At 50.0% G+C, this 25641-nt stretch overlaps 23 non-coding genes across 23 annotated transcripts; 12 read left to right on the top strand and 11 right to left on the bottom strand.

Annotated features, from left to right (window-relative positions):
• Positions 1 to 80: 80 nt before the first annotated feature.
• trnar-ccg (transfer RNA arginine (anticodon CCG)) lies at positions 81 to 153 on the bottom strand. The gene has a single exon. It is a non-coding gene; the product is annotated as a tRNA-Arg (tRNA).
• A 5155-nt stretch (positions 154 to 5308) lies between these two features.
• On the top strand, positions 5309 to 5380 carry trnap-cgg (transfer RNA proline (anticodon CGG)). Its single transcript has one exon. It is a non-coding gene; the product is annotated as a tRNA-Pro (tRNA).
• Positions 5381 to 5735: 355 nt separating this feature from the next.
• Positions 5736 to 5808, bottom strand: trnar-ccg (transfer RNA arginine (anticodon CCG)). The gene has a single exon. It is a non-coding gene; the product is annotated as a tRNA-Arg (tRNA).
• A 1323-nt stretch (positions 5809 to 7131) lies between these two features.
• trnap-cgg (transfer RNA proline (anticodon CGG)) lies at positions 7132 to 7203 on the top strand. Its single transcript has one exon. It is a non-coding gene; the product is annotated as a tRNA-Pro (tRNA).
• Positions 7204 to 7558: 355 nt separating this feature from the next.
• On the bottom strand, positions 7559 to 7631 carry trnar-ccg (transfer RNA arginine (anticodon CCG)). Its single transcript has one exon. It is a non-coding gene; the product is annotated as a tRNA-Arg (tRNA).
• Positions 7632 to 8957: 1326 nt separating this feature from the next.
• trnap-cgg (transfer RNA proline (anticodon CGG)) lies at positions 8958 to 9029 on the top strand. Its single transcript has one exon. It is a non-coding gene; the product is annotated as a tRNA-Pro (tRNA).
• Positions 9030 to 9384: 355 nt separating this feature from the next.
• trnar-ccg (transfer RNA arginine (anticodon CCG)) lies at positions 9385 to 9457 on the bottom strand. The gene has a single exon. It is a non-coding gene; the product is annotated as a tRNA-Arg (tRNA).
• A 1323-nt stretch (positions 9458 to 10780) lies between these two features.
• On the top strand, positions 10781 to 10852 carry trnap-cgg (transfer RNA proline (anticodon CGG)). Its single transcript has one exon. It is a non-coding gene; the product is annotated as a tRNA-Pro (tRNA).
• Positions 10853 to 11207: 355 nt separating this feature from the next.
• On the bottom strand, positions 11208 to 11280 carry trnar-ccg (transfer RNA arginine (anticodon CCG)). Its single transcript has one exon. It is a non-coding gene; the product is annotated as a tRNA-Arg (tRNA).
• A 1326-nt stretch (positions 11281 to 12606) lies between these two features.
• Positions 12607 to 12678, top strand: trnap-cgg (transfer RNA proline (anticodon CGG)). The gene has a single exon. It is a non-coding gene; the product is annotated as a tRNA-Pro (tRNA).
• A 355-nt stretch (positions 12679 to 13033) lies between these two features.
• Positions 13034 to 13106, bottom strand: trnar-ccg (transfer RNA arginine (anticodon CCG)). Its single transcript has one exon. It is a non-coding gene; the product is annotated as a tRNA-Arg (tRNA).
• A 1326-nt stretch (positions 13107 to 14432) lies between these two features.
• Positions 14433 to 14504, top strand: trnap-cgg (transfer RNA proline (anticodon CGG)). The gene has a single exon. It is a non-coding gene; the product is annotated as a tRNA-Pro (tRNA).
• Positions 14505 to 14859: 355 nt separating this feature from the next.
• On the bottom strand, positions 14860 to 14932 carry trnar-ccg (transfer RNA arginine (anticodon CCG)). The gene has a single exon. It is a non-coding gene; the product is annotated as a tRNA-Arg (tRNA).
• Positions 14933 to 16255: 1323 nt separating this feature from the next.
• Positions 16256 to 16327, top strand: trnap-cgg (transfer RNA proline (anticodon CGG)). Its single transcript has one exon. It is a non-coding gene; the product is annotated as a tRNA-Pro (tRNA).
• Positions 16328 to 18123: 1796 nt separating this feature from the next.
• On the top strand, positions 18124 to 18195 carry trnap-cgg (transfer RNA proline (anticodon CGG)). Its single transcript has one exon. It is a non-coding gene; the product is annotated as a tRNA-Pro (tRNA).
• A 355-nt stretch (positions 18196 to 18550) lies between these two features.
• On the bottom strand, positions 18551 to 18623 carry trnar-ccg (transfer RNA arginine (anticodon CCG)). The gene has a single exon. It is a non-coding gene; the product is annotated as a tRNA-Arg (tRNA).
• Positions 18624 to 19946: 1323 nt separating this feature from the next.
• Positions 19947 to 20018, top strand: trnap-cgg (transfer RNA proline (anticodon CGG)). Its single transcript has one exon. It is a non-coding gene; the product is annotated as a tRNA-Pro (tRNA).
• A 355-nt stretch (positions 20019 to 20373) lies between these two features.
• On the bottom strand, positions 20374 to 20446 carry trnar-ccg (transfer RNA arginine (anticodon CCG)). Its single transcript has one exon. It is a non-coding gene; the product is annotated as a tRNA-Arg (tRNA).
• A 1326-nt stretch (positions 20447 to 21772) lies between these two features.
• Positions 21773 to 21844, top strand: trnap-cgg (transfer RNA proline (anticodon CGG)). Its single transcript has one exon. It is a non-coding gene; the product is annotated as a tRNA-Pro (tRNA).
• A 355-nt stretch (positions 21845 to 22199) lies between these two features.
• On the bottom strand, positions 22200 to 22272 carry trnar-ccg (transfer RNA arginine (anticodon CCG)). Its single transcript has one exon. It is a non-coding gene; the product is annotated as a tRNA-Arg (tRNA).
• Positions 22273 to 23598: 1326 nt separating this feature from the next.
• On the top strand, positions 23599 to 23670 carry trnap-cgg (transfer RNA proline (anticodon CGG)). The gene has a single exon. It is a non-coding gene; the product is annotated as a tRNA-Pro (tRNA).
• A 355-nt stretch (positions 23671 to 24025) lies between these two features.
• Positions 24026 to 24098, bottom strand: trnar-ccg (transfer RNA arginine (anticodon CCG)). The gene has a single exon. It is a non-coding gene; the product is annotated as a tRNA-Arg (tRNA).
• A 1323-nt stretch (positions 24099 to 25421) lies between these two features.
• trnap-cgg (transfer RNA proline (anticodon CGG)) lies at positions 25422 to 25493 on the top strand. The gene has a single exon. It is a non-coding gene; the product is annotated as a tRNA-Pro (tRNA).
• The last annotated feature ends 148 nt before the right edge of the window (positions 25494 to 25641 follow it).

Below are 25641 nucleotides of genomic sequence, written 5' to 3'. Positions count from 1 at the left end.
TCATCAAGGCTATAGCGTTGCTCTGAACAAATCATCCCGGAATTTCTCGCACAGCCAACTTAAAGGTAGCCCATCAACGACGACCCAGGTGGGACTTGAACCCACAATCCCCAGCTCCGGAGGCTGATGCCTTATCCATTAGGCCACTGGGCCTTGTCTGGCGAGCTTGGCCTTTGATCTGTAGCATGGCTTCAAGGAGTTTCTGCCACTCAAACATCTACACTTTAGTATCTTGATGCCAGGTCACGTCCTGTCACTGAGGAGAGCTTCACTGAATTTGTGGCGCCCTCACGAAAGATCTTCCATCGACAAGGCTCGTTGGTCTAGGGGTATGATTCTCGCTTTGGGTGCGAGAGGTCCTGGGTTCAAATCCCGGACGAGCCCAGCGGTTTCAGAGTGAGTGGCAGGGGCAGCTGTTTGTCCTGGTTTTGAAATCCTTACTGCTGCCTGTGATCACCTGTTCTACTACATAGCCGAGATTCAGCCAGATGACAAGCCTCATTTCCTCGGACAGACCATGCTCAGAGCGGCAGCCCGCCCACAAACGCTTTCTATTAGAACTAGTGCCTGCCCGTTCTGTTCAAGTTCAAGGGTTTTCTGGCCCTTTTTTCAATTGCTGCTTTTCTTTATCAACTACTTGACATCAGGCCATTTACTGCAACCCACGTGGTACTTGACGTCACGTTCTCGGGCATCAGAGGCTGATGCTTCGGCCAAATCGAACTTTCTGCAGGTCTGTAGATGCCGCTGTGGGATTCAAACCATTCTATATCGCTCTTCATTGAATTAACGTGGCTCTTTTGCAGAAACGCTAAGCACATATATACTTGTCGTTCTATGGAGTTTCTTTGAACAAATGGTCATTGACTTTTTGCAGCATCAGCTTGGAGCTAGCTCATCAAGCATGCCCTAGGTGGGAGGCTGATGCCTCATGGTTTCATAGTCAAGCCTTCGACATTTTGTGGAATTCTCTTTTAAATCAATCTTTCATGACACTTTCCCATCTGTTATGTGTGTCATCCTCTCTGCTTTCGTACGCGGAGCCTTCATAGTAGCGCAAAAGTAAGATGCGGCCTTTACCCATTAGGCCACTGGGCCTCTAGCACGCAGCGCTTTGTTTAAAATCAGCGTGGAAGGGAAAGTGCACAAGGCTCGTTGGTCTAGGGGTGTGATTCTCGCTTTGGGTGCGAGAGGTCCCGGGTTCAAATCCCGGACGAGCCCAGCGATTTCAGAGCGAGCGGCAGGGGCAGCTGTTTGTCCTGGTTTTGAAATCCTTACTGCTGCCTGTGTTCATCTAAACTATGACATAGCCGAGATTCAGCCAGATGACAAGCGTCATTTCCTCGGACAGACCATACTCAGAGGGGCAGCCCGCCAACAAACGCATTCTATTAGAACTAGCGCCTGCGCTTTTCTTTTAGCGGCCAGCATTCTATGACTCTACAAGTGTACACATGTAGCCTAAGCATTCAGCGGTCAGGCTCGTTGGTCTAGGGGTATGATTCTCGCTTCGGGTGCGAGAGGTCCCGGGTTCAAATCCTGGACGAGCCCTCACGCCTTTAGTATGAGTGCCGGGGTTTTCTTGCACTTTTTTCGATTGCTGCTTTTATTTATCAACCACTTCATACCAGGCCATTTACTGCAACCCACGTGGTACTTGACGTCACGTTCTCCAGCATCCTCTTGCACACAGTGCTTTGTGTAATTTCAGCCTGAAATTGATTGAAATTGATTGATTCACTGACAGTCTGGTGCTCACAAAAGCTGCCACAGCTATCAGAAGTTTGTCAGTTCTGTGCTTATTCAGGTCTTGCGGTCATCAAGGCTATAGCGTTGCTCTGAACAAATCATCCCGGAATTTCTCGCACAGCCAACTTAAAGGTAGCCCATCAAAGACGACCCAGATGGGACTTGAACCCACAATCCCCAGCTCCGGAGGCTGATGCCTTATCCATTAGGCCACTGGGCCTTTTCTGGTGAGCTTGGCCTTTGATCTGTAGCATGGCTTCAAGGAGTTTCTGCCACTCAAACATCTACACTTTAGTATCTTGACGCCAGGTCACGTCCTGTCACTGAGGAGAGCTTCACTGAATTTGTGGCGCCCTCACGAAAGATCTTCCATCGACAAGGCTCGTTGGTGTAGGGGTATGATTCTCGCTTTGGGTGCGAGCGGTCCCGGGTTCAAATCCCGGACGAGCCCAGCGGTTTCAGAGTGAGCGGCAGGGGCAGCTGTTTGTCCTGGTTTTGAAATCCTTACTGCTGCCTGTGATCACCTGTACTACTACATAGCCGAGATTCAGCCAGATGACAAGCCTCATTTCCTCGGACAGACCATGCTCAGAGCGGCAGCCCGCCCACAAACGCTTTCTATTAGAACTAGTGCCTGCCCGTTCTGTTCAAGTTCAAGGGTTTTCTGGCACTTTTTCCGATTGCTGCTTTTCTTTATCAACTACTTGACATCTAGCCTGACTACGTCAGACTTTCTACTTCCGCTCAATTTCATTTCGCTTCTGTACTCAGTCTGAGACAGCGTCAGAGCTTTCTGTTTACCACCGGTCTGGAAACAGCCGGGCCAATCAACGAACAGAGGGCGGGCTGAGAGCCGTGACGTAGTTGCTAAGCGCCGAGTTTTACATTGTAGGTTAGAGAAATCAAAAACCGAAACGACCGCGGAAATGGGAAACGAGACACGGGATGCAATTCGCTCTGTTATGGAGAACATTCAACTCTTTTTCAAACTGAAGCCAGAACAAGAAGAGTGTTTGATAAACATTTGTTTTATCATGTGTTTACAACAGGTTTACAGTGGAAGTTCAATCATAGATTTGAGTTCGATGCATGATGTCTGTGCTTCGATGCGGCTGTACAGGCACATAACATACGTCATAACTAAACGTATCTGATTGGCTTACGGGTAACCAATGATTTTAAACTTCAGACAAGCGCCCCCTGGCGAGAGAGAAAACACTTGTCTATTATGCCATTCCAGACTCTGTCTACGAAGCAAAGTGAAGTAGCAGAGTCTGGTATTACCAGGCTACTTGACATCAGGCCATTTACTGCAACCCACGTGGTACTTGACGTCACGTTCTCGGGCATCAGAGGCTGCTGCTTCGGCCAAATCGAACTTTCAGCAGGTCTGTAGATGCCGCTGTGGGATTCAAACCATTCTATATCGCTCTTCATTGAATTAACGTGGCTCTTTTGCAGAAACGCTAAGCACATATATACTTGTCGTTCTATGGAGTTTCTTTGAACAAATGGTCATTGACTTTTTGCAGCATCAGCTTGGAGCTAGCTCATCAAGCACGCCCTAGGTGGGAGGCTGATGCCTCATGGTTTCATAGTCAAGCCTTCGACATTTTGTGGAATTCTCTTTTAAATCAATCTTTCATGACACTTTCCCATCTGTTATGTGTGTCATCCTCTCTGCTTTCGTACGCGGAGCCTTCATAGTAGCGCAAAAGTAAGATGCGGCCTTTACCCATTAGGCCACTGGGCCTCCAGCACGCAGCGCTTTGTTTAATATCAGCGTGGAAGGGCACGTGCACAAGGCTCGTTGGTCTAGGGGTATGATTCTCGCTTTGGGTGCGAGCGGTCCCGGGTTCAAATCCCGGACGAGCCCAGCGGTTTCAGAGTGAGCAGCAGGGGCAGCTGTTTGTCCTGGTTTTGAAATCCTTACTGCTGCCTGTGATCACCTGTACTACTACATAGCCGAGATTCAGCCAGATGACAAGCCTCATTTCCTCGGACAGACCATGCTCAGAGCGGCAGCCCGCCCACAAACGCTTTCTATTAGAACTAGTGCCTGCCCGTTCTGTTCAAGTTCAAGGGTTTTCTGGCACTTTTTCCGATTGCTGCTTTTCTTTATCAACTACTTGACATCTAGCCTGACTACGTCAGACTTCCTACTTCCGCTCAATTTCATTTCGCTTCTGTACTCAGTCTGAGACAGCGTCAGAGCTTTCTGTTTACCAACGGTCTGGAAACAGCCGGGCCAATCAACGAACAGAGGGCGGGCTGAGAGCCGTGACGTAGTTGCTAAGCGCCGAGTTTTACATTGTAGGTTAGAGAAATCAAAAACCGAAACGACCGCGGAAATGGGAAACGAGACACGGGATGCAATTCGCTCTGTTATGGAGAACATTCAACTCTTTTTCAAACTGAAGCCAGAACAAGAAGAGTGTTTGATAAACATTTGTTTTATCATGTGTTTACAACAGGTTTACAGTGGAAGTTCAATCATAGATTTGAGTTCGATGCATGATGTCTGTGCTTCGATGCGGCTGTACAGGCACATAACATACGTCATAACTAAACGTATCTGATTGGCTTACGGGTAACTAATGATTTTAAACTTCAGACAAGCGCCCCCTGGCGAGAGAGAAAACACTTGTCTATTATGCCATTCCAGACTCTGTCTACGAAGCAAAGTGAAGTAGCAGAGTCTGGTATTACCAGGCTACTTGACATCAGGCCATTTACTGCAACCCACGTGGTACTTGACGTCACGTTCTCGGGCATCAGAGGCTGATGCTTCGGCCAAATCGAACTTTCTGCAGGTCTGTAGATGCCGCTGTGGGATTCAAACCATTCTATATCGCTCTTCATTGAATTAACGTGGCTCTTTTGCAGAAACGCTAAGCACATATATACTTGTCGTTCTATGGAGTTTCTTTGAACAAATGGTCATTGACTTTTCGCAGCATCAGCTTGGAGCTAGCTCATCAAGCACGCCCTAGGTGGGAGGCTGATGCCTCATGGTTTCATAGTCAAGCCTTCGACATTTTGTGGAATTCTCTTTTAAATCAATCTTTCATGACACTTTCCCATCTGTTATGTGTGTCATCCTCTCTGCTTTCATACGCGGAGCCTTCATAGTAGCGCAAAAGTAAGATGCGGCCTTTACCCATTAGGCCACTGGGCCTCCAGCACGCAGCGCTTTGTTTAATATCAGCGTGGAAGGGCACGTGCACAAGGCTCGTTGGTCTAGGGGTATGATTCTCGCTTTGGGTGCGAGAGGTCCCGGGTTCAAATCCCGGACGAGCCCAGCGTTTTCAGAGCGAGCGGCAGGGGCAGCTGTTTGTCCTGGTTTTGAAATCCTTACTGCTGCCTGTGTTCATCTAAACTATGACATAGCCGAGATTCAGCCAGATGACAAGCGTCATTTCCTCGGACAGACCCTACTCAGAGGGGCAGCCCGCCAACAAACGCATTCTATTAGAACTAGCGCCTGCGCCTTTCTTTTAGCGGCCAGCATTCTATGACTCTACAAGTGTACACATGTAGCCTAAGCATTCAGCGGTCAGGCTCGTTGGTCTAGGGGTATGATTCTCGCTTCGGGTGCGAGAGGTCCCGGGTTCAAATCCCGGACGAGCCCTCTCGCCTTTAGTATGAGTGCCGGGGTTTTCTTGCACTTTTTTCGATTGCTGCTTTTCTTTATCAACCACTTCATACCAGGCCATTTACTGCAACCCACGTGGTACTTGACGTCACGTTCTCCAGCGTCCTCTTGCACACAGTGCTTTGTGTAATTTCAGCCTGAAAGGGCACATGCACAGGCGGGCCAGATTGATTCACTGACAGTCTGGTGATCGCAAAAGCTGCCACAGCTATCAGAAGTTTGTCAGTTCTGTGCTAATTCTGGTCTTGCGGTCATCAAGGCTATAGCGTTGCTCTGAACAAATCATCCCGGAATTTCTCGCACAGCCAACTTAAAGGTAGCCCATCAAAGACGACCCAGGTGGGACTTGAACCCACAATCCCCAGCTCCGGAGGCTGATGCCTTATCCATTAGGCCACTGGGCCTTGTCTGGCGAGCTTGGCCTTTGATCTGTAGGATGGCTTCAAGGAGTTTCTGCCACTCAAACATCTACACTTTAGTATCTTGATGCCAGTTCACGTCCTGTCACTGAGGAGAGCTTCACTGAATTTGTGGCGCCCTCACGAAAGATCTTCCATCGACAAGGCTCGTTGGTCTAGGGGTATGATTCTCGCTTTGGGTGCGAGAGGTCCCGGGTTCAAATCCCGGACGAGCCCAGCGGTTTCAGAGTGAGCGGCAGGGGCAGCTGTTTGTCCTGGTTTTGAAATCCTTACTGCTGCCTGTGATCACCTGTTCTACTACATAGCCGAGATTCAGCCAGATGACATGCCTCATTTCCTCGGACAGACCATGCTCAGAGCGGCAGCCCGCCCACAAACGCTTTCTATTAGAACTAGTGCCTGCCCGTTCTGTTCAAGTTCAAGGGTTTTCTGGCACTTTTTCCGATTGCTGCTTTTCTTTATCAACTACTTGACATCAGGCCATTTACTGCAACCCACGTGGTACTTGACGTCACGTTCTCGGGCATCAGAGGCTGATGCTTCGGCCAAATCGAACTTTCTGCAGGTCTGTAGATGCCGCTGTGGGATTCAAACCATTCTATATCGCTCTTCATTGAATTAACGTGGCTCTTTTGCAGAAACGCTAAGCACATATATACTTGTTCTATGGAGTTTCTTTGAACAAATGGTCATTGACTTTTTGCAGCATCAGCTTGGAGCTAGCTCATCAAGCACGCCCTAGGTGGGAGGCTGATGCCTCATGGTTTCATAGTCAAGCCTTCGACATTTTGTGGAATTCTCTTTTAAATCAATCTTTCATGACACTTTCCCATCTGTTATGTGTGTCATCCTCTCTGCTTTCGTACGCGGAGCCTTCATAGTAGCGCAAAAGTAAGATGCGGCCTTTACCCATTAGGCCACTGGGCCTCCAGCACGCAGCGCTTTGTTTAATATCAGCGTGGAAGGGCACGTGCACAAGGCTCGTTGGTCTAGGGGTATGATTCTCGCTTTGGGTGCGAGAGGTCCCGGGTTCAAATCCCGGACGAGCCCAGCGATTTCAGAGCGAGCGGCAGGGGCAGCTGTTTGTCCTGGTTTTGAAATCCTTACTGCTGCCTGTGTTCATCTAAACTATGACATAGCCGAGATTCAGCCAGATGACAAGCGTCATTTCCTCGGACAGACCCTACTCAGAGGGGCAGCCCGCCAACAAACGCATTCTATTAGAACTAGCGCCTGCGCTTTTCTTTTAGCGGCCAGCATTCTATGACTCTACAAGTGTACACATGTAGCCTAAGCATTCAGCGGTCAGGCTCGTTGGTCTAGGGGTATGATTCTCGCTTCGGGTGCGAGAGGTCCCGGGTTCAAATCCCGGACGAGCCCTCTCGCCTTTAGTATGAGTGCCGGGGTTTTCTTGCACTTTTTTCGATTGCTGCTTTTCTTTATCAACCACTTCATACCAGGCCATTTACTGCAACCCACGTGGTACTTGACGTCACGTTCTCCAGCGTCCTCTTGCACACAGTGCTTTGTGTAATTTCAGCCTGAAAGGGCACATGCACAGGCGGGCCAGATTGATTCACTGACAGTCTGGTGCTCGCAAAAGCTGCCACAGCTATCAGAAGTTTGTCAGTTCTGTGCTAATTCAGGTCTTGCGGTCATCAAGGCTATAGCGTTGCTCTGAACAAATCATCCCGGAATTTCTCGCACAGCCAACTTAAAGGTAGCCCATCAAAGACGACCCAGGTGGGACTTGAACCCACAATCCCCAGCTCCGGAGGCTGATGCCTTATCCATTAGGCCACTGGGCCTTGTCTGGCGAGCTTGGCCTTTGATCTGTAGCATGGCTTCAAGGAGTTTCTGCCACTCAAACATCTACACTTTAGTATCTTGATGCCAGGTCACGTCCTGTCACTGAGGAGAGCTTCACTGAATTTGTGGCGCCCTCACGAAAGATCTTCCATCGACAAGGCTCGTTGGTCTAGGGGTATGATTCTCGCTTTGGGTGCGAGAGGTCCCGGGTTCAAATCCCGGACGAGCCCAGCGGTTTCAGAGTGAGCGGCAGGGGCAGCTGTTTGTCCTGGTTTTGAAATCCTTACTGCTGCCTGTGATCACCTGTTCTACTACATAGCCGAGATTCAGCCAGATGACAAGCCTCATTTCCTCGGACAGACCATGCTCAGAGCGGCAGCCCGCCCACAAACGCTTTCTATTAGAACTAGTGCCTGCCCGTTCTGTTCAAGTTCAAGGGTTTTCTGGCACTTTTTCCGATTGCTGCTTTTCTTTATCAACTACTTGACATCAGGCCATTTACTGCAACCCACGTGGTACTTGACGTCACGTTCTCGGGCATCAGAGGCTGATGCTTCGGCCAAATCGAACTTTCTGCAGGTCTGTAGATGCCGCTGTGGGATTCAAACCATTCTATATCGCTCTTCATTGAATTAACGTGGCTCTTTTGCAGAAACGCTAAGCACATATATACTTGTCGTTCTATGGAGTTTCTTTGAACAAATGGTCATTGACTTTTCGCAGCATCAGCTTGGAGCTAGCTCATCAAGCACGCCCTAGGTGGGAGGCTGATGCCTCATGGTTTCATAGTCAAGCCTTCGACATTTTGTGGAATTCTCTTTTAAATCAATCTTTCATGACACTTTCCCATCTGTTATGTGTGTCATCCTCTCTGCTTTCGTACGCGGAGCCTTCATAGTAGCGCAAAAGTAAGATGCGGCCTTTACCCATTAGGCCACTGGGCCTCCAGCACGCAGCGCTTTGTTTAATATCAGCGTGGAAGGGCACGTGCACAAGGCTCGTTGGTCTAGGGGTATGATTCTCGCTTTGGGTGCGAGAGGTCCCGGGTTCAAATCCCGGACGAGCCCAGCGTTTTCAGAGCGAGCGGCAGGGGCAGCTGTTTGTCCTGGTTTTGAAATCCTTACTGCTGCCTGTGTTCATCTAAACTATGACATAGCCGAGATTCAGCCAGATGACAAGCGTCATTTCCTCGGACAGACCCTACTCAGAGGGGCAGCCCGCCAACAAACGCATTCTATTAGAACTAGCGCCTGCGCCTTTCTTTTAGCGGCCAGCATTCTATGACTCTACAAGTGTACACATGTAGCCTAAGCATTCAGCGGTCAGGCTCGTTGGTCTAGGGGTATGATTCTCGCTTCGGGTGCGAGAGGTCCCGGGTTCAAATCCCGGACGAGCCCTCTCGCCTTTAGTATGAGTGCCGGGGTTTTCTTGCACTTTTTTCGATTGCTGCTTTTCTTTATCAACCACTTCATACCAGGCCATTTACTGCAACCCACGTGGTACTTGACGTCACGTTCTCCAGCGTCCTCTTGCACACAGTGCTTTGTGTAATTTCAGCCTGAAAGGGCACATGCACAGGCGGGCCAGATTGATTCACTGACAGTCTGGTGATCGCAAAAGCTGCCACAGCTATCAGAAGTTTGTCAGTTCTGTGCTAATTCTGGTCTTGCGGTCATCAAGGCTATAGCGTTGCTCTGAACAAATCATCCCGGAATTTCTCGCACAGCCAACTTAAAGGTAGCCCATCAAAGACGACCCAGGTGGGACTTGAACCCACAATCCCCAGCTCCGGAGGCTGATGCCTTATCCATTAGGCCACTGGGCCTTGTCTGGCGAGCTTGGCCTTTGATCTGTAGGATGGCTTCAAGGAGTTTCTGCCACTCAAACATCTACACTTTAGTATCTTGATGCCAGTTCACGTCCTGTCACTGAGGAGAGCTTCACTGAATTTGTGGCGCCCTCACGAAAGATCTTCCATCGACAAGGCTCGTTGGTCTAGGGGTATGATTCTCGCTTTGGGTGCGAGAGGTCCCGGGTTCAAATCCCGGACGAGCCCAGCGGTTTCAGAGTGAGCGGCAGGGGCAGCTGTTTGTCCTGGTTTTGAAATCCTTACTGCTGCCTGTGATCACCTGTTCTACTACATAGCCGAGATTCAGCCAGATGACATGCCTCATTTCCTCGGACAGACCATGCTCAGAGCGGCAGCCCGCCCACAAACGCTTTCTATTAGAACTAGTGCCTGCCCGTTCTGTTCAAGTTCAAGGGTTTTCTGGCACTTTTTCCGATTGCTGCTTTTCTTTATCAACTACTTGACATCAGGCCATTTACTGCAACCCACGTGGTACTTGACGTCACGTTCTCGGGCATCAGAGGCTGATGCTTCGGCCAAATCGAACTTTCTGCAGGTCTGTAGATGCCGCTGTGGGATTCAAACCATTCTATATCGCTCTTCATTGAATTAACGTGGCTCTTTTGCAGAAACGCTAAGCACATATATACTTGTTCTATGGAGTTTCTTTGAACAAATGGTCATTGACTTTTTGCAGCATCAGCTTGGAGCTAGCTCATCAAGCACGCCCTAGGTGGGAGGCTGATGCCTCATGGTTTCATAGTCAAGCCTTCGACATTTTGTGGAATTCTCTTTTAAATCAATCTTTCATGACACTTTCCCATCTGTTATGTGTGTCATCCTCTCTGCTTTCGTACGCGGAGCCTTCATAGTAGCGCAAAAGTAAGATGCGGCCTTTACCCATTAGGCCACTGGGCCTCCAGCACGCAGCGCTTTGTTTAATATCAGCGTGGAAGGGCACGTGCACAAGGCTCGTTGGTCTAGGGGTATGATTCTCGCTTTGGGTGCGAGAGGTCCCGGGTTCAAATCCCGGACGAGCCCAGCGATTTCAGAGCGAGCGGCAGGGGCAGCTGTTTGTCCTGGTTTTGAAATCCTTACTGCTGCCTGTGTTCATCTAAACTATGACATAGCCGAGATTCAGCCAGATGACAAGCGTCATTTCCTCGGACAGACCCTACTCAGAGGGGCAGCCCGCCAACAAACGCATTCTATTAGAACTAGCGCCTGCGCTTTTCTTTTAGCGGCCAGCATTCTATGACTCTACAAGTGTACACATGTAGCCTAAGCATTCAGCGGTCAGGCTCGTTGGTCTAGGGGTATGATTCTCGCTTCGGGTGCGAGAGGTCCCGGGTTCAAATCCCGGACGAGCCCTCTCGCCTTTAGTATGAGTGCCGGGGTTTTCTTGCACTTTTTTCGATTGCTGCTTTTCTTTATCAACCACTTCATACCAGGCCATTTACTGCAACCCACGTGGTACTTGACGTCACGTTCTCCAGCGTCCTCTTGCACACAGTGCTTTGTGTAATTTCAGCCTGAAAGGGCACATGCACAGGCGGGCCAGATTGATTCACTGACAGTCTGGTGCTCGCAAAAGCTGCCACAGCTATCAGAAGTTTGTCAGTTCTGTGCTAATTCAGGTCTTGCGGTCATCAAGGCTATAGCGTTGCTCTGAACAAATCATCCCGGAATTTCTCGCACAGCCAACTTAAAGGTAGCCCATCAAAGACGACCCAGGTGGGACTTGAACCCACAATCCCCAGCTCCGGAGGCTGATGCCTTATCCATTAGGCCACTGGGCCTTGTCTGGCGAGCTTGGCCTTTGATCTGTAGCATGGCTTCAAGGAGTTTCTGCCACTCAAACATCTACACTTTAGTATCTTGATGCCAGGTCACGTCCTGTCACTGAGGAGAGCTTCACTGAATTTGTGGCGCCCTCACGAAAGATCTTCCATCGACAAGGCTCGTTGGTCTAGGGGTATGATTCTCGCTTTGGGTGCGAGAGGTCCCGGGTTCAAATCCCGGACGAGCCCAGCGGTTTCAGAGTGAGCGGCAGGGGCAGCTGTTTGTCCTGGTTTTGAAATCCTTACTGCTGCCTGTGATCACCTGTTCTACTACATAGCCGAGATTCAGCCAGATGACAAGCCTCATTTCCTCGGACAGACCATGCTCAGAGCGGCAGCCCGCCCACAAACGCTTTCTATTAGAACTAGTGCCTGCCCGTTCTGTTCAAGTTCAAGGGTTTTCTGGCACTTTTTCCGATTGCTGCTTTTCTTTATCAACTACTTGACATCAGGCCATTTACTGCAACCCACGTGGTACTTGACGTCACGTTCTCGGGCATCAGAGGCTGATGCTTCGGCCAAATCGAACTTTCTGCAGGTCTGTAGATGCCGCTGTGGGATTCAAACCATTCTATATCGCTCTTCATTGAATTAACGTGGCTCTTTTGCAGAAACGCTAAGCACATATATACTTGTCGTTCTATGGAGTTTCTTTGAACAAATGGTCATTGACTTTTCGCAGCATCAGCTTGGAGCTAGCTCATCAAGCACGCCCTAGGTGGGAGGCTGATGCCTCATGGTTTCATAGTCAAGCCTTCGACATTTTGTGGAATTCTCTTTTAAATCAATCTTTCATGACACTTTCCCATCTGTTATGTGTGTCATCCTCTCTGCTTTCGTACGCGGAGCCTTCATAGTAGCGCAAAAGTAAGATGCGGCCTTTACCCATTAGGCCACTGGGCCTCCAGCACGCAGCGCTTTGTTTAATATCAGCGTGGAAGGGCACGTGCACAAGGCTCGTTGGTCTAGGGGTATGATTCTCGCTTTGGGTGCGAGAGGTCCCGGGTTCAAATCCCGGACGAGCCCAGCGATTTCAGAGCGAGCGGCAGGGGCAGCTGTTTGTCCTGGTTTTGAAATCCTTACTGCTGCCTGTGTTCATCTAAACTATGACATAGCCGAGATTCAGCCAGATGACAAGCGTCATTTCCTCGGACAGACCCTACTCAGAGGGGCAGCCCGCCAACAAACGCATTCTATTAGAACTAGCGCCTGCGCTTTTCTTTTAGCGGCCAGCATTCTATGACTCTACAAGTGTACACATGTAGCCTAAGCATTCAGCGGTCAGGCTCGTTGGTCTAGGGGTATGATTCTCGCTTCGGGTGCGAGAGGTCCCGGGTTCAAATCCCGGACGAGCCCTCTCGCCTTTAGTATGAGTGCCAGGGTTTTCTTGCACTTTTTTCGATTGCTGCTTTTCTTTATCAACCACTTCATACCAGGCCATTTACTGCAACCCACGTGGTACTTGACGTCACGTTCTCCAGCGTCCTCTTGCACACAGTGCTTTGTGTAATTTCAGCCTGAAAGGGCACATGCACAGGCGGGCCAGATTGATTCACTGACAGTCTGGTGCTCGCAAAAGCTGCCACAGCTATCAGAAGTTTGTCAGTTCTGTGCTAATTCTGGTCTTGCGGTCATCAAGGCTATAGCGTTGCTCTGAACAAATCATCCCGGAATTTCTCGCACAGCCAACTTAAAGGTAGCCCATCAAAGACGACCCAGGTGGGACTTGAACCCACAATCCCCAGCTCCGGAGGCTGATGCCTTATCCATTAGGCCACTGGGCCTTGTCTGGCGAGCTTGGCCTTTGATCTGTAGCATGGCTTCAAGGAGTTTCTGCCACTCAAACATCTACACTTTAGTATCTTGATGCCAGGTCACGTCCTGTCACTGAGGAGAGCTTCACTGAATTTGTGGCGCCCTCACGAAAGATCTTCCATCGACAAGGCTCGTTGGTCTAGGGGTATGATTCTCGCTTTGGGTGCGAGAGGTCCCGGGTTCAAATCCCGGACGAGCCCAGCGGTTTCAGAGTGAGCGGCAGGGGCAGCTGTTTGTCCTGGTTTTGAAATCCTTACTGCTGCCTGTGATCACCTGTTCTACTACATAGCCGAGATTCAGCCAGATGACAAGCCTCATTTCCTCGGACAGACCATGCTCAGAGCGGCAGCCCGCCCACAAACGCTTTCTATTAGAACTAGTGCCTGCCCGTTCTGTTCAAGTTCAAGGGTTTTCTGGCACTTTTTCCGATTGCTGCTTTTCTTTATCAACTACTTGACATCAGGCCATTTACTGCAACCCACGTGGTACTTGACGTCACGTTCTCGGGCATCAGAGGCTGATGCTTCGGCCAAATCGAACTTTCTGCAGGTCTGTAGATGCCGCTGTGGGATTCAAACCATTCTATATCGCTCTTCATTGAATTAACGTGGCTCTTTTGCAGAAACGCTAAGCACATATATACTTGTCGTTCTATGGAGTTTCTTTGAACAAATGGTCATTGACTTTTCGCAGCATCAGCTTGGAGCTAGCTCATCAAGCACGCCCTAGGTGGGAGGCTGATGCCTCATGGTTTCATAGTCAAGCCTTCGACATTTTGTGGAATTCTCTTTTAAATCAATCTTTCATGACACTTTCCCATCTGTTATGTGTGTCATCCTCTCTGCTTTCATACGCGGAGCCTTCATAGTAGCGCAAAAGTAAGATGCGGCCTTTACCCATTAGGCCACTGGGCCTCCAGCACGCAGCGCTTTGTTTAATATCAGCGTGGAAGGGCACGTGCACAAGGCTCGTTGGTCTAGGGGTATGATTCTCGCTTTGGGTGCGAGAGGTCCCGGGTTCAAATCCCGGACGAGCCCAGCGTTTTCAGAGCGAGCGGCAGGGGCAGCTGTTTGTCCTGGTTTTGAAATCCTTACTGCTGCCTGTGTTCATCTAAACTATGACATAGCCGAGATTCAGCCAGATGACAAGCGTCATTTCCTCGGACAGACCCTACTCAGAGGGGCAGCCCGCCAACAAACGCATTCTATTAGAACTAGCGCCTGCGCCTTTCTTTTAGCGGCCAGCATTCTATGACTCTACAAGTGTACACATGTAGCCTAAGCATTCAGCGGTCAGGCTCGTTGGTCTAGGGGTATGATTCTCGCTTCGGGTGCGAGAGGTCCCGGGTTCAAATCCCGGACGAGCCCTCTCGCCTTTAGTATGAGTGCCGGGGTTTTCTTGCACTTTTTTCGATTGCTGCTTTTCTTTATCAACCACTTCATACCAGGCCATTTACTGCAACCCACGTGGTACTTGACGTCACGTTCTCCAGCGTCCTCTTGCACACAGTGCTTTGTGTAATTTCAGCCTGAAAGGGCACATGCACAGGCGGGCCAGATTGATTCACTGACAGTCTGGTGATCGCAAAAGCTGCCACAGCTATCAGAAGTTTGTCAGTTCTGTGCTAATTCTGGTCTTGCGGTCATCAAGGCTATAGCGTTGCTCTGAACAAATCATCCCGGAATTTCTCGCACAGCCAACTTAAAGGTAGCCCATCAAAGACGACCCAGGTGGGACTTGAACCCACAATCCCCAGCTCCGGAGGCTGATGCCTTATCCATTAGGCCACTGGGCCTTGTCTGGCGAGCTTGGCCTTTGATCTGTAGGATGGCTTCAAGGAGTTTCTGCCACTCAAACATCTACACTTTAGTATCTTGATGCCAGTTCACGTCCTGTCACTGAGGAGAGCTTCACTGAATTTGTGGCGCCCTCACGAAAGATCTTCCATCGACAAGGCTCGTTGGTCTAGGGGTATGATTCTCGCTTTGGGTGCGAGAGGTCCCGGGTTCAAATCCCGGACGAGCCCAGCGGTTTCAGAGTGAGCGGCAGGGGCAGCTGTTTGTCCTGGTTTTGAAATCCTTACTGCTGCCTGTGATCACCTGTTCTACTACATAGCCGAGATTCAGCCAGATGACATGCCTCATTTCCTCGGACAGACCATGCTCAGAGCGGCAGCCCGCCCACAAACGCTTTCTATTAGAACTAGTGCCTGCCCGTTCTGTTCAAGTTCAAGGGTTTTCTGGCACTTTTTCCGATTGCTGCTTTTCTTTATCAACTACTTGACATCAGGCCATTTACTGCAACCCACGTGGTACTTGACGTCACGTTCTCGGGCATCAGAGGCTGATGCTTCGGCCAAATCGAACTTTCTGCAGGTCTGTAGATGCCGCTGTGGGATTCAAACCATTCTATATCGCTCTTCATTGAATTAACGTGGCTCTTTTGCAGAAACGCTAAGCACATATATACTTGTTCTATGGAGTTTCTTTGAACAAATGGTCATTGACTTTTTGCAGCATCAGCTTGGAGCTAGCTCATCAAGCACGCCCTAGGTGGGAGGCTGATGCCTCATGGTTTCATAGTCAAGCCTTCGACATTTTGTGGAATTCTCTTTTAAATCAATCTTTCATGACACTTTCCCATCTGTTATGTGTGTCATCCTCTCTGCTTTCGTACGCGGAGCCTTCATAGTAGCGCAAAAGTAAGATGCGGCCTTTACCCATTAGGCCACTGGGCCTCCAGCACGCAGCGCTTTGTTTAATATCAGCGTGGAAGGGCACGTGCACAAGGCTCGTTGGTCTAGGGGTATGATTCTCGCTTTGGGTGCGAGAGGTCCCGGGTTCAAATCCCGGACGAGCCCAGCGATTTCAGAGCGAGCGGCAGGGGCAGCTGTTTGTCCTGGTTTTGAAATCCTTACTGCTGCCTGTGTTCATCTAAACTATGACATAGCCGAGATTCAGCCAGATGACAAGCGTCATTTCCTCGGACAGACCCTACTCAGAGGGGCAGCCCGCCAACAAACGCATTCTATTAGAACTAGCGCCTGCGCTTTTCTTTTAGCGGCCAGCATTCTATGACTCTACAAGTGTACACATGTAGCCTAAGCATTCAGCGGTCAGGCTCGTTGGTCTAGGGGTATGATTCTCGCTTCGGGTGCGAGAGGTCCCGGGTTCAAATCCCGGACGAGCCCTCTCGCCTTTAGTAGTCCCGGGTTCAAATCCCGGACGAGCCCTCTCGCCTTTAGTATGAGTGCCGGGGTTTTCTTGCACTTTTTTCGATTGCTGCTTTTCTTTATCAACCACTTCATACCAGGCCATTTACTGCAACCCACGTGGTACTTGACGTCACGTTCTCCAGCGTCCTCTTGCACACAGTGCTTTGTGTAATTTCAGCCTGAAAGGGCACATGCACAGGCGGGCCAGATTGATTCACTGACAGTCTGGTGCTCGCAAAAGCTGCCACAGCTATCAGAAGTTTGTCAGTTCTGTGCTAATTCAGGTCTTGCGGTCATCAAGGCTATAGCGTTGCTCTGAACAAATCATCCCGGAATTTCTCGCACAGCCAACTTAAAGGTAGCCCATCAAAGACGACCCAGGTGGGACTTGAACCCACAATCCCAAGCTCCGGAGGCTGATGCCTTATCCATTAGGCCACTGGGCCTTGTCTGGCGAGCTTGGCCTTTGATCTGTAGCATGGCTTCAAGGAGTTTCTGCCACTCAAACATCTACACTTTAGTATCTTGATGCCAGGTCACGTCCTGTCACTGAGGAGAGCTTCACTGAATTTGTGGCGCCCTCACGAAAGATCTTCCATCGACAAGGCTCGTTGGTCTAGGGGTATGATTCTCGCTTTGGGTGCGAGAGGTCCCGGGTTCAAATCCCGGACGAGCCCAGCGGTTTCAGAGTGAGCGGCAGGGGCAGCTGTTTGTCCTGGTTTTGAAATCCTTACTGCTGCCTGTGATCACCTGTTCTACTACATAGCCGAGATTCAGCCAGATGACAAGCCTCATTTCCTCGGACAGACCATGCTCAGAGCGGCAGCCCGCCCACAAACGCTTTCTATTAGAACTAGTGCCTGCCCGTTCTGTTCAAGTTCAAGGGTTTTCTGGCACTTTTTCCGATTGCTGCTTTTCTTTATCAACTACTTGACATCAGGCCATTTACTGCAACCCACGTGGTACTTGACGTCACGTTCTCGGGCATCAGAGGCTGATGCTTCGGCCAAATCGAACTTTCTGCAGGTCTGTAGATGCCGCTGTGGGATTCAAACCATTCTATATCGCTCTTCATTGAATTAACGTGGCTCTTTTGCAGAAACGCTAAGCACATATATACTTGTCGTTCTATGGAGTTTCTTTGAACAAATGGTCATTGACTTTTCGCAGCATCAGCTTGGAGCTAGCTCATCAAGCACGCCCTAGGTGGGAGGCTGATGCCTCATGGTTTCATAGTCAAGCCTTCGACATTTTGTGGAATTCTCTTTTAAATCAATCTTTCATGACACTTTCCCATCTGTTATGTGTGTCATCCTCTCTGCTTTCGTACGCGGAGCCTTCATAGTAGCGCAAAAGTAAGATGCGGCCTTTACCCATTAGGCCACTGGGCCTCCAGCACGCAGCGCTTTGTTTAATATCAGCGTGGAAGGGCACGTGCACAAGGCTCGTTGGTCTAGGGGTATGATTCTCGCTTTGGGTGCGAGAGGTCCCGGGTTCAAATCCCGGACGAGCCCAGCGTTTTCAGAGCGAGCGGCAGGGGCAGCTGTTTGTCCTGGTTTTGAAATCCTTACTGCTGCCTGTGTTCATCTAAACTATGACATAGCCGAGATTCAGCCAGATGACAAGCGTCATTTCCTCGGACAGACCCTACTCAGAGGGGCAGCCCGCCAACAAACGCATTCTATTAGAACTAGCGCCTGCGCCTTTCTTTTAGCGGCCAGCATTCTATGACTCTACAAGTGTACACATGTAGCCTAAGCATTCAGCGGTCAGGCTCGTTGGTCTAGGGGTATGATTCTCGCTTCGGGTGCGAGAGGTCCCGGGTTCAAATCCCGGACGAGCCCTCTCGCCTTTAGTATGAGTGCCGGGGTTTTCTTGCACTTTTTTCGATTGCTGCTTTTCTTTATCAACCACTTCATACCAGGCCATTTACTGCAACCCACGTGGTACTTGACGTCACGTTCTCCAGCGTCCTCTTGCACACAGTGCTTTGTGTAATTTCAGCCTGAAAGGGCACATGCACAGGCGGGCCAGATTGATTCACTGACAGTCTGGTGATCGCAAAAGCTGCCACAGCTATCAGAAGTTTGTCAGTTCTGTGCTAATTCTGGTCTTGCGGTCATCAAGGCTATAGCGTTGCTCTGAACAAATCATCCCGGAATTTCTCGCACAGCCAACTTAAAGGTAGCCCATCAAAGACGACCCAGGTGGGACTTGAACCCACAATCCCCAGCTCCGGAGGCTGATGCCTTATCCATTAGGCCACTGGGCCTTGTCTGGCGAGCTTGGCCTTTGATCTGTAGGATGGCTTCAAGGAGTTTCTGCCACTCAAACATCTACACTTTAGTATCTTGATGCCAGTTCACGTCCTGTCACTGAGGAGAGCTTCACTGAATTTGTGGCGCCCTCACGAAAGATCTTCCATCGACAAGGCTCGTTGGTCTAGGGGTATGATTCTCGCTTTGGGTGCGAGAGGTCCCGGGTTCAAATCCCGGACGAGCCCAGCGGTTTCAGAGTGAGCGGCAGGGGCAGCTGTTTGTCCTGGTTTTGAAATCCTTACTGCTGCCTGTGATCACCTGTTCTACTACATAGCCGAGATTCAGCCAGATGACATGCCTCATTTCCTCGGACAGACCATGCTCAGAGCGGCAGCCCGCCCACAAACGCTTTCTATTAGAACTAGTGCCTGCCCGTTCTGTTCAAGTTCAAGGGTTTTCTGGCACTTTTTCCGATTGCTGCTTTTCTTTATCAACTACTTGACATCAGGCCATTTACTGCAACCCACGTGGTACTTGACGTCACGTTCTCGGGCATCAGAGGCTGATGCTTCGGCCAAATCGAACTTTCTGCAGGTCTGTAGATGCCGCTGTGGGATTCAAACCATTCTATATCGCTCTTCATTGAATTAACGTGGCTCTTTTGCAGAAACGCTAAGCACATATATACTTGTTCTATGGAGTTTCTTTGAACAAATGGTCATTGACTTTTTGCAGCATCAGCTTGGAGCTAGCTCATCAAGCACGCCCTAGGTGGGAGGCTGATGCCTCATGGTTTCATAGTCAAGCCTTCGACATTTTGTGGAATTCTCTTTTAAATCAATCTTTCATGACACTTTCCCATCTGTTATGTGTGTCATCCTCTCTGCTTTCGTACGCGGAGCCTTCATAGTAGCGCAAAAGTAAGATGCGGCCTTTACCCATTAGGCCACTGGGCCTCCAGCACGCAGCGCTTTGTTTAATATCAGCGTGGAAGGGCACGTGCACAAGGCTCGTTGGTCTAGGGGTATGATTCTCGCTTTGGGTGCGAGAGGTCCCGGGTTCAAATCCCGGACGAGCCCAGCGATTTCAGAGCGAGCGGCAGGGGCAGCTGTTTGTCCTGGTTTTGAAATCCTTACTGCTGCCTGTGTTCATCTAAACTATGACATAGCCGAGATTCAGCCAGATGACAAGCGTCATTTCCTCGGACAGACCCTACTCAGAGGGGCAGCCCGCCAACAAACGCATTCTATTAGAACTAGCGCCTGCGCTTTTCTTTTAGCGGCCAGCATTCTATGACTCTACAAGTGTACACATGTAGCCTAAGCATTCAGCGGTCAGGCTCGTTGGTCTAGGGGTATGATTCTCGCTTCGGGTGCGAGAGGTCCCGGGTTCAAATCCCGGACGAGCCCTCTCGCCTTTAGTATGAGTGCCGGGGTTTTCTTGCACTTTTTTCGATTGCTGCTTTTCTTTATCAACCACTTCATACCAGGCCATTTACTGCAACCCACGTGGTACTTGACGTCACGTTCTCCAGCGTCCTCTTGCACACAGTGCTTTGTGTAATTTCAGCCTGAAAGGGCACATGCACAGGCGGGCCAGATTGATTCACTGACAGTCTGGTGCTCGCAAAAGCTGCCACAGCTATCAGAAGTTTGTCAGTTCTGTGCTAATTCAGGTCTTGCGGTCATCAAGGCTATAGCGTTGCTCTGAACAAATCATCCCGGAATTTCTCGCACAGCCAACTTAAAGGTAGCCCATCAAAGACGACCCAGGTGGGACTTGAACCCACAATCCCCAGCTCCGGAGGCTGATGCCTTATCCATTAGGCCACTGGGCCTTGTCTGGCGAGCTTGGCCTTTGATCTGTAGCATGGCTTCAAGGAGTTTCTGCCACTCAAACATCTACACTTTAGTATCTTGATGCCAGGTCACGTCCTGTCACTGAGGAGAGCTTCACTGAATTTGTGGCGCCCTCACGAAAGATCTTCCATCGACAAGGCTCGTTGGTCTAGGGGTATGATTCTCGCTTTGGGTGCGAGAGGTCCCGGGTTCAAATCCCGGACGAGCCCAGCGGTTTCAGAGTGAGCGGCAGGGGCAGCTGTTTGTCCTGGTTTTGAAATCCTTACTGCTGCCTGTGATCACCTGTTCTACTACATAGCCGAGATTCAGCCAGATGACAAGCCTCATTTCCTCGGACAGACCATGCTCAGAGCGGCAGCCCGCCCACAAACGCTTTCTATTAGAACTAGTGCCTGCCCGTTCTGTTCAAGTTCAAGGGTTTTCTGGCACTTTTTCCGATTGCTGCTTTTCTTTATCAACTACTTGACATCAGGCCATTTACTGCAACCCACGTGGTACTTGACGTCACGTTCTCGGGCATCAGAGGCTGATGCTTCGGCCAAATCGAACTTTCTGCAGGTCTGTAGATGCCGCTGTGGGATTCAAACCATTCTATATCGCTCTTCATTGAATTAACGTGGCTCTTTTGCAGAAACGCTAAGCACATATATACTTGTCGTTCTATGGAGTTTCTTTGAACAAATGGTCATTGACTTTTCGCAGCATCAGCTTGGAGCTAGCTCATCAAGCACGCCCTAGGTGGGAGGCTGATGCCTCATGGTTTCATAGTCAAGCCTTCGACATTTTGTGGAATTCTCTTTTAAATCAATCTTTCATGACACTTTCCCATCTGTTATGTGTGTCATCCTCTCTGCTTTCGTACGCGGAGCCTTCATAGTAGCGCAAAAGTAAGATGCGGCCTTTACCCATTAGGCCACTGGGCCTCCAGCACGCAGCGCTTTGTTTAATATCAGCGTGGAAGGGCACGTGCACAAGGCTCGTTGGTCTAGGGGTATGATTCTCGCTTTGGGTGCGAGAGGTCCCGGGTTCAAATCCCGGACGAGCCCAGCGATTTCAGAGCGAGCGGCAGGGGCAGCTGTTTGTCCTGGTTTTGAAATCCTTACTGCTGCCTGTGTTCATCTAAACTATGACATAGCCGAGATTCAGCCAGATGACAAGCGTCATTTCCTCGGACAGACCCTACTCAGAGGGGCAGCCCGCCAACAAACGCATTCTATTAGAACTAGCGCCTGCGCTTTTCTTTTAGCGGCCAGCATTCTATGACTCTACAAGTGTACACATGTAGCCTAAGCATTCAGCGGTCAGGCTCGTTGGTCTAGGGGTATGATTCTCGCTTCGGGTGCGAGAGGTCCCGGGTTCAAATCCCGGACGAGCCCTCTCGCCTTTAGTATGAGTGCCGGGGTTTTCTTGCACTTTTTTCGATTGCTGCTTTTCTTTATCAACCACTTCATACCAGGCCATTTACTGCAACCCACGTGGTACTTGACGTCACGTTCTCCAGCGTCCTCTTGCACACAGTGCTTTGTGTAATTTCAGCCTGAAAGGGCACATGCACAGGCGGGCCAGATTGATTCACTGACAGTCTGGTGCTCGCAAAAGCTGCCACAGCTATCAGAAGTTTGTCAGTTCTGTGCTAATTCAGGTCTTGCGGTCATCAAGGCTATAGCGTTGCTCTGAACAAATCATCCCGGAATTTCTCGCACAGCCAACTTAAAGGTAGCCCATCAAAGACGACCCAGGTGGGACTTGAACCCACAATCCCCAGCTCCGGAGGCTGATGCCTTATCCATTAGGCCACTGGGCCTTGTCTGGCGAGCTTGGCCTTTGATCTGTAGCATGGCTTCAAGGAGTTTCTGCCACTCAAACATCTACACTTTAGTATCTTGATGCCAGGTCACGTCCTGTCACTGAGGAGAGCTTCACTGAATTTGTGGCGCCCTCACGAAAGATCTTCCATCGACAAGGCTCGTTGGTCTAGGGGTATGATTCTCGCTTTGGGTGCGAGAGGTCCCGGGTTCAAATCCCGGACGAGCCCAGCGGTTTCAGAGTGAGCGGCAGGGGCAGCTGTTTGTCCTGGTTTTGAAATCCTTACTGCTGCCTGTGATCACCTGTTCTACTACATAGCCGAGATTCAGCCAGATGACAAGCCTCATTTCCTCGGACAGACCATGCTCAGAGCGGCAGCCCGCCCACAAACGCTTTCTATTAGAACTAGTGCCTGCCCGTTCTGTTCAAGTTCAAGGGTTTTCTGGCACTTTTTCCGATTGCTGCTTTTCTTTATCAACTACTTGACATCAGGCCATTTACTGCAACCCACGTGGTACTTGACGTCACGTTCTCGGGCATCAGAGGCTGATGCTTCGGCCAAATCGAACTTTCTGCAGGTCTGTAGATGCCGCTGTGGGATTCAAACCATTCTATATCGCTCTTCATTGAATTAACGTGGCTCTTTTGCAGAAACGCTAAGCACATATATACTTGTCGTTCTATGGAGTTTCTTTGAACAAATGGTCATTGACTTTTCGCAGCATCAGCTTGGAGCTAGCTCATCAAGCACGCCCTAGGTGGGAGGCTGATGCCTCATGGTTTCATAGTCAAGCCTTCGACATTTTGTGGAATTCTCTTTTAAATCAATCTTTCATGACACTTTCCCATCTGTTATGTGTGTCATCCTCTCTGCTTTCGTACGCGGAGCCTTCATAGTAGCGCAAAAGTAAGATGCGGCCTTTACCCATTAGGCCACTGGGCCTCCAGCACGCAGCGCTTTGTTTAATATCAGCGTGGAAGGGCACGTGCACAAGGCTCGTTGGTCTAGGGGTATGATTCTCGCTTTGGGTGCGAGAGGTCCCGGGTTCAAATCCCGGACGAGCCCAGCGTTTTCAGAGCGAGCGGCAGGGGCAGCTGTTTGTCCTGGTTTTGAAATCCTTACTGCTGCCTGTGTTCATCTAAACTATGACATAGCCGAGATTCAGCCAGATGACAAGCGTCATTTCCTCGGACAGACCCTACTCAGAGGGGCAGCCCGCCAACAAACGCATTCTATTAGAACTAGCGCCTGCGCCTTTCTTTTAGCGGCCAGCATTCTATGACTCTACAAGTGTACACATGTAGCCTAAGCATTCAGCGGTCAGGCTCGTTGGTCTAGGGGTATGATTCTCGCTTCGGGTGCGAGAGGTCCCGGGTTCAAATCCCGGACGAGCCCTCTCGCCTTTAGTATGAGTGCCGGGGTTTTCTTGCACTTTTTTCGATTGCTGCTTTTCTTTATCAACCACTTCATACCAGGCCATTTACTGCAACCCACGTGGTACTTGACGTCACGTTCTCCAGCGTCCTCTTGCACACAGTGCTTTGTGTAATTTCAGCCTGAAAGGGCACATGCACAGGCGGGCCAGATTGATTCACTGACAGTCTGGTGCTCGCAAAAGCTGCCACAGCTATCAGAAGTTTGTCAGTTCTGTGCTAATTCTGGTCTTGCGGTCATCAAGGCTATAGCGTTGCTCTGAACAAATCATCCCGGAATTTCTCGCACAGCCAACTTAAAGGTAGCCCATCAAAGACGACCCAGGTGGGACTTGAACCCACAATCCCCAGCTCCGGAGGCTGATGCCTTATCCATTAGGCCACTGGGCCTTGTCTGGCGAGCTTGGCCTTTGATCTGTAGGATGGCTTCAAGGAGTTTCTGCCACTCAAACATCTACACTTTAGTATCTTGATGCCAGTTCACGTCCTGTCACTGAGGAGAGCTTCACTGAATTTGTGGCGCCCTCACGAAAGATCTTCCATCGACAAGGCTCGTTGGTCTAGGGGTATGATTCTCGCTTTGGGTGCGAGAGGTCCCGGGTTCAAATCCCGGACGAGCCCAGCGGTTTCAGAGTGAGCGGCAGGGGCAGCTGTTTGTCCTGGTTTTGAAATCCTTACTGCTGCCTGTGATCACCTGTTCTACTACATAGCCGAGATTCAGCCAGATGACATGCCTCATTTCCTCGGACAGACCATGCTCAGAGCGGCAGCCCGCCCACAAACGCTTTCTATTAGAACTAGTGCCTGCCCGTTCTGTTCAAGTTCAAGGGTTTTCTGGCACTTTTTCCGATTGCTGCTTTTCTTTATCAACTACTTGACATCAGGCCATTTACTGCAACCCACGTGGTACTTGACGTCACGTTCTCGGGCATCAGAGGCTGATGCTTCGGCCAAATCGAACTTTCTGCAGGTCTGTAGATGCCGCTGTGGGATTCAAACCATTCTATATCGCTCTTCATTGAATTAACGTGGCTCTTTTGCAGAAACGCTAAGCACATATATACTTGTTCTATGGAGTTTCTTTGAACAAATGGTCATTGACTTTTTGCAGCATCAGCTTGGAGCTAGCTCATCAAGCACGCCCTAGGTGGGAGGCTGATGCCTCATGGTTTCATAGTCAAGCCTTCGACATTTTGTGGAATTCTCTTTTAAATCAATCTTTCATGACACTTTCCCATCTGTTATGTGTGTCATCCTCTCTGCTTTCGTACGCGGAGCCTTCATAGTAGCGCAAAAGTAAGATGCGGCCTTTACCCATTAGGCCACTGGGCCTCCAGCACGCAGCGCTTTGTTTAATATCAGCGTGGAAGGGCACGTGCACAAGGCTCGTTGGTCTAGGGGTATGATTCTCGCTTTGGGTGCGAGAGGTCCCGGGTTCAAATCCCGGACGAGCCCAGCGATTTCAGAGCGAGCGGCAGGGGCAGCTGTTTGTCCTGGTTTTGAAATCCTTACTGCTGCCTGTGTTCATCTAAACTATGACATAGCCGAGATTCAGCCAGATGACAAGCGTCATTTCCTCGGACAGACCCTACTCAGAGGGGCAGCCCGCCAACAAACGCATTCTATTAGAACTAGCGCCTGCGCTTTTCTTTTAGCGGCCAGCATTCTATGACTCTACAAGTGTACACATGTAGCCTAAGCATTCAGCGGTCAGGCTCGTTGGTCTAGGGGTATGATTCTCGCTTCGGGTGCGAGAGGTCCCGGGTTCAAATCCCGGACGAGCCCTCTCGCCTTTAGTATGAGTGCCGGGGTTTTCTTGCACTTTTTTCGATTGCTGCTTTTCTTTATCAACCACTTCATACCAGGCCATTTACTGCAACCCACGTGGTACTTGACGTCACGTTCTCCAGCGTCCTCTTGCACACAGTGCTTT

The sequence above is a fragment of the Chanodichthys erythropterus genome, chromosome 12 (genome assembly GCF_024489055.1).
Source record: "Chanodichthys erythropterus isolate Z2021 chromosome 12, ASM2448905v1, whole genome shotgun sequence".
Classification (NCBI taxonomy): Eukaryota; Metazoa; Chordata; class Actinopteri; order Cypriniformes; family Xenocyprididae; genus Chanodichthys; species Chanodichthys erythropterus.
The sequence above is the reverse complement of the archived record's forward strand: the minus strand, read 5'-3'. Positions and strand labels throughout refer to the sequence as shown.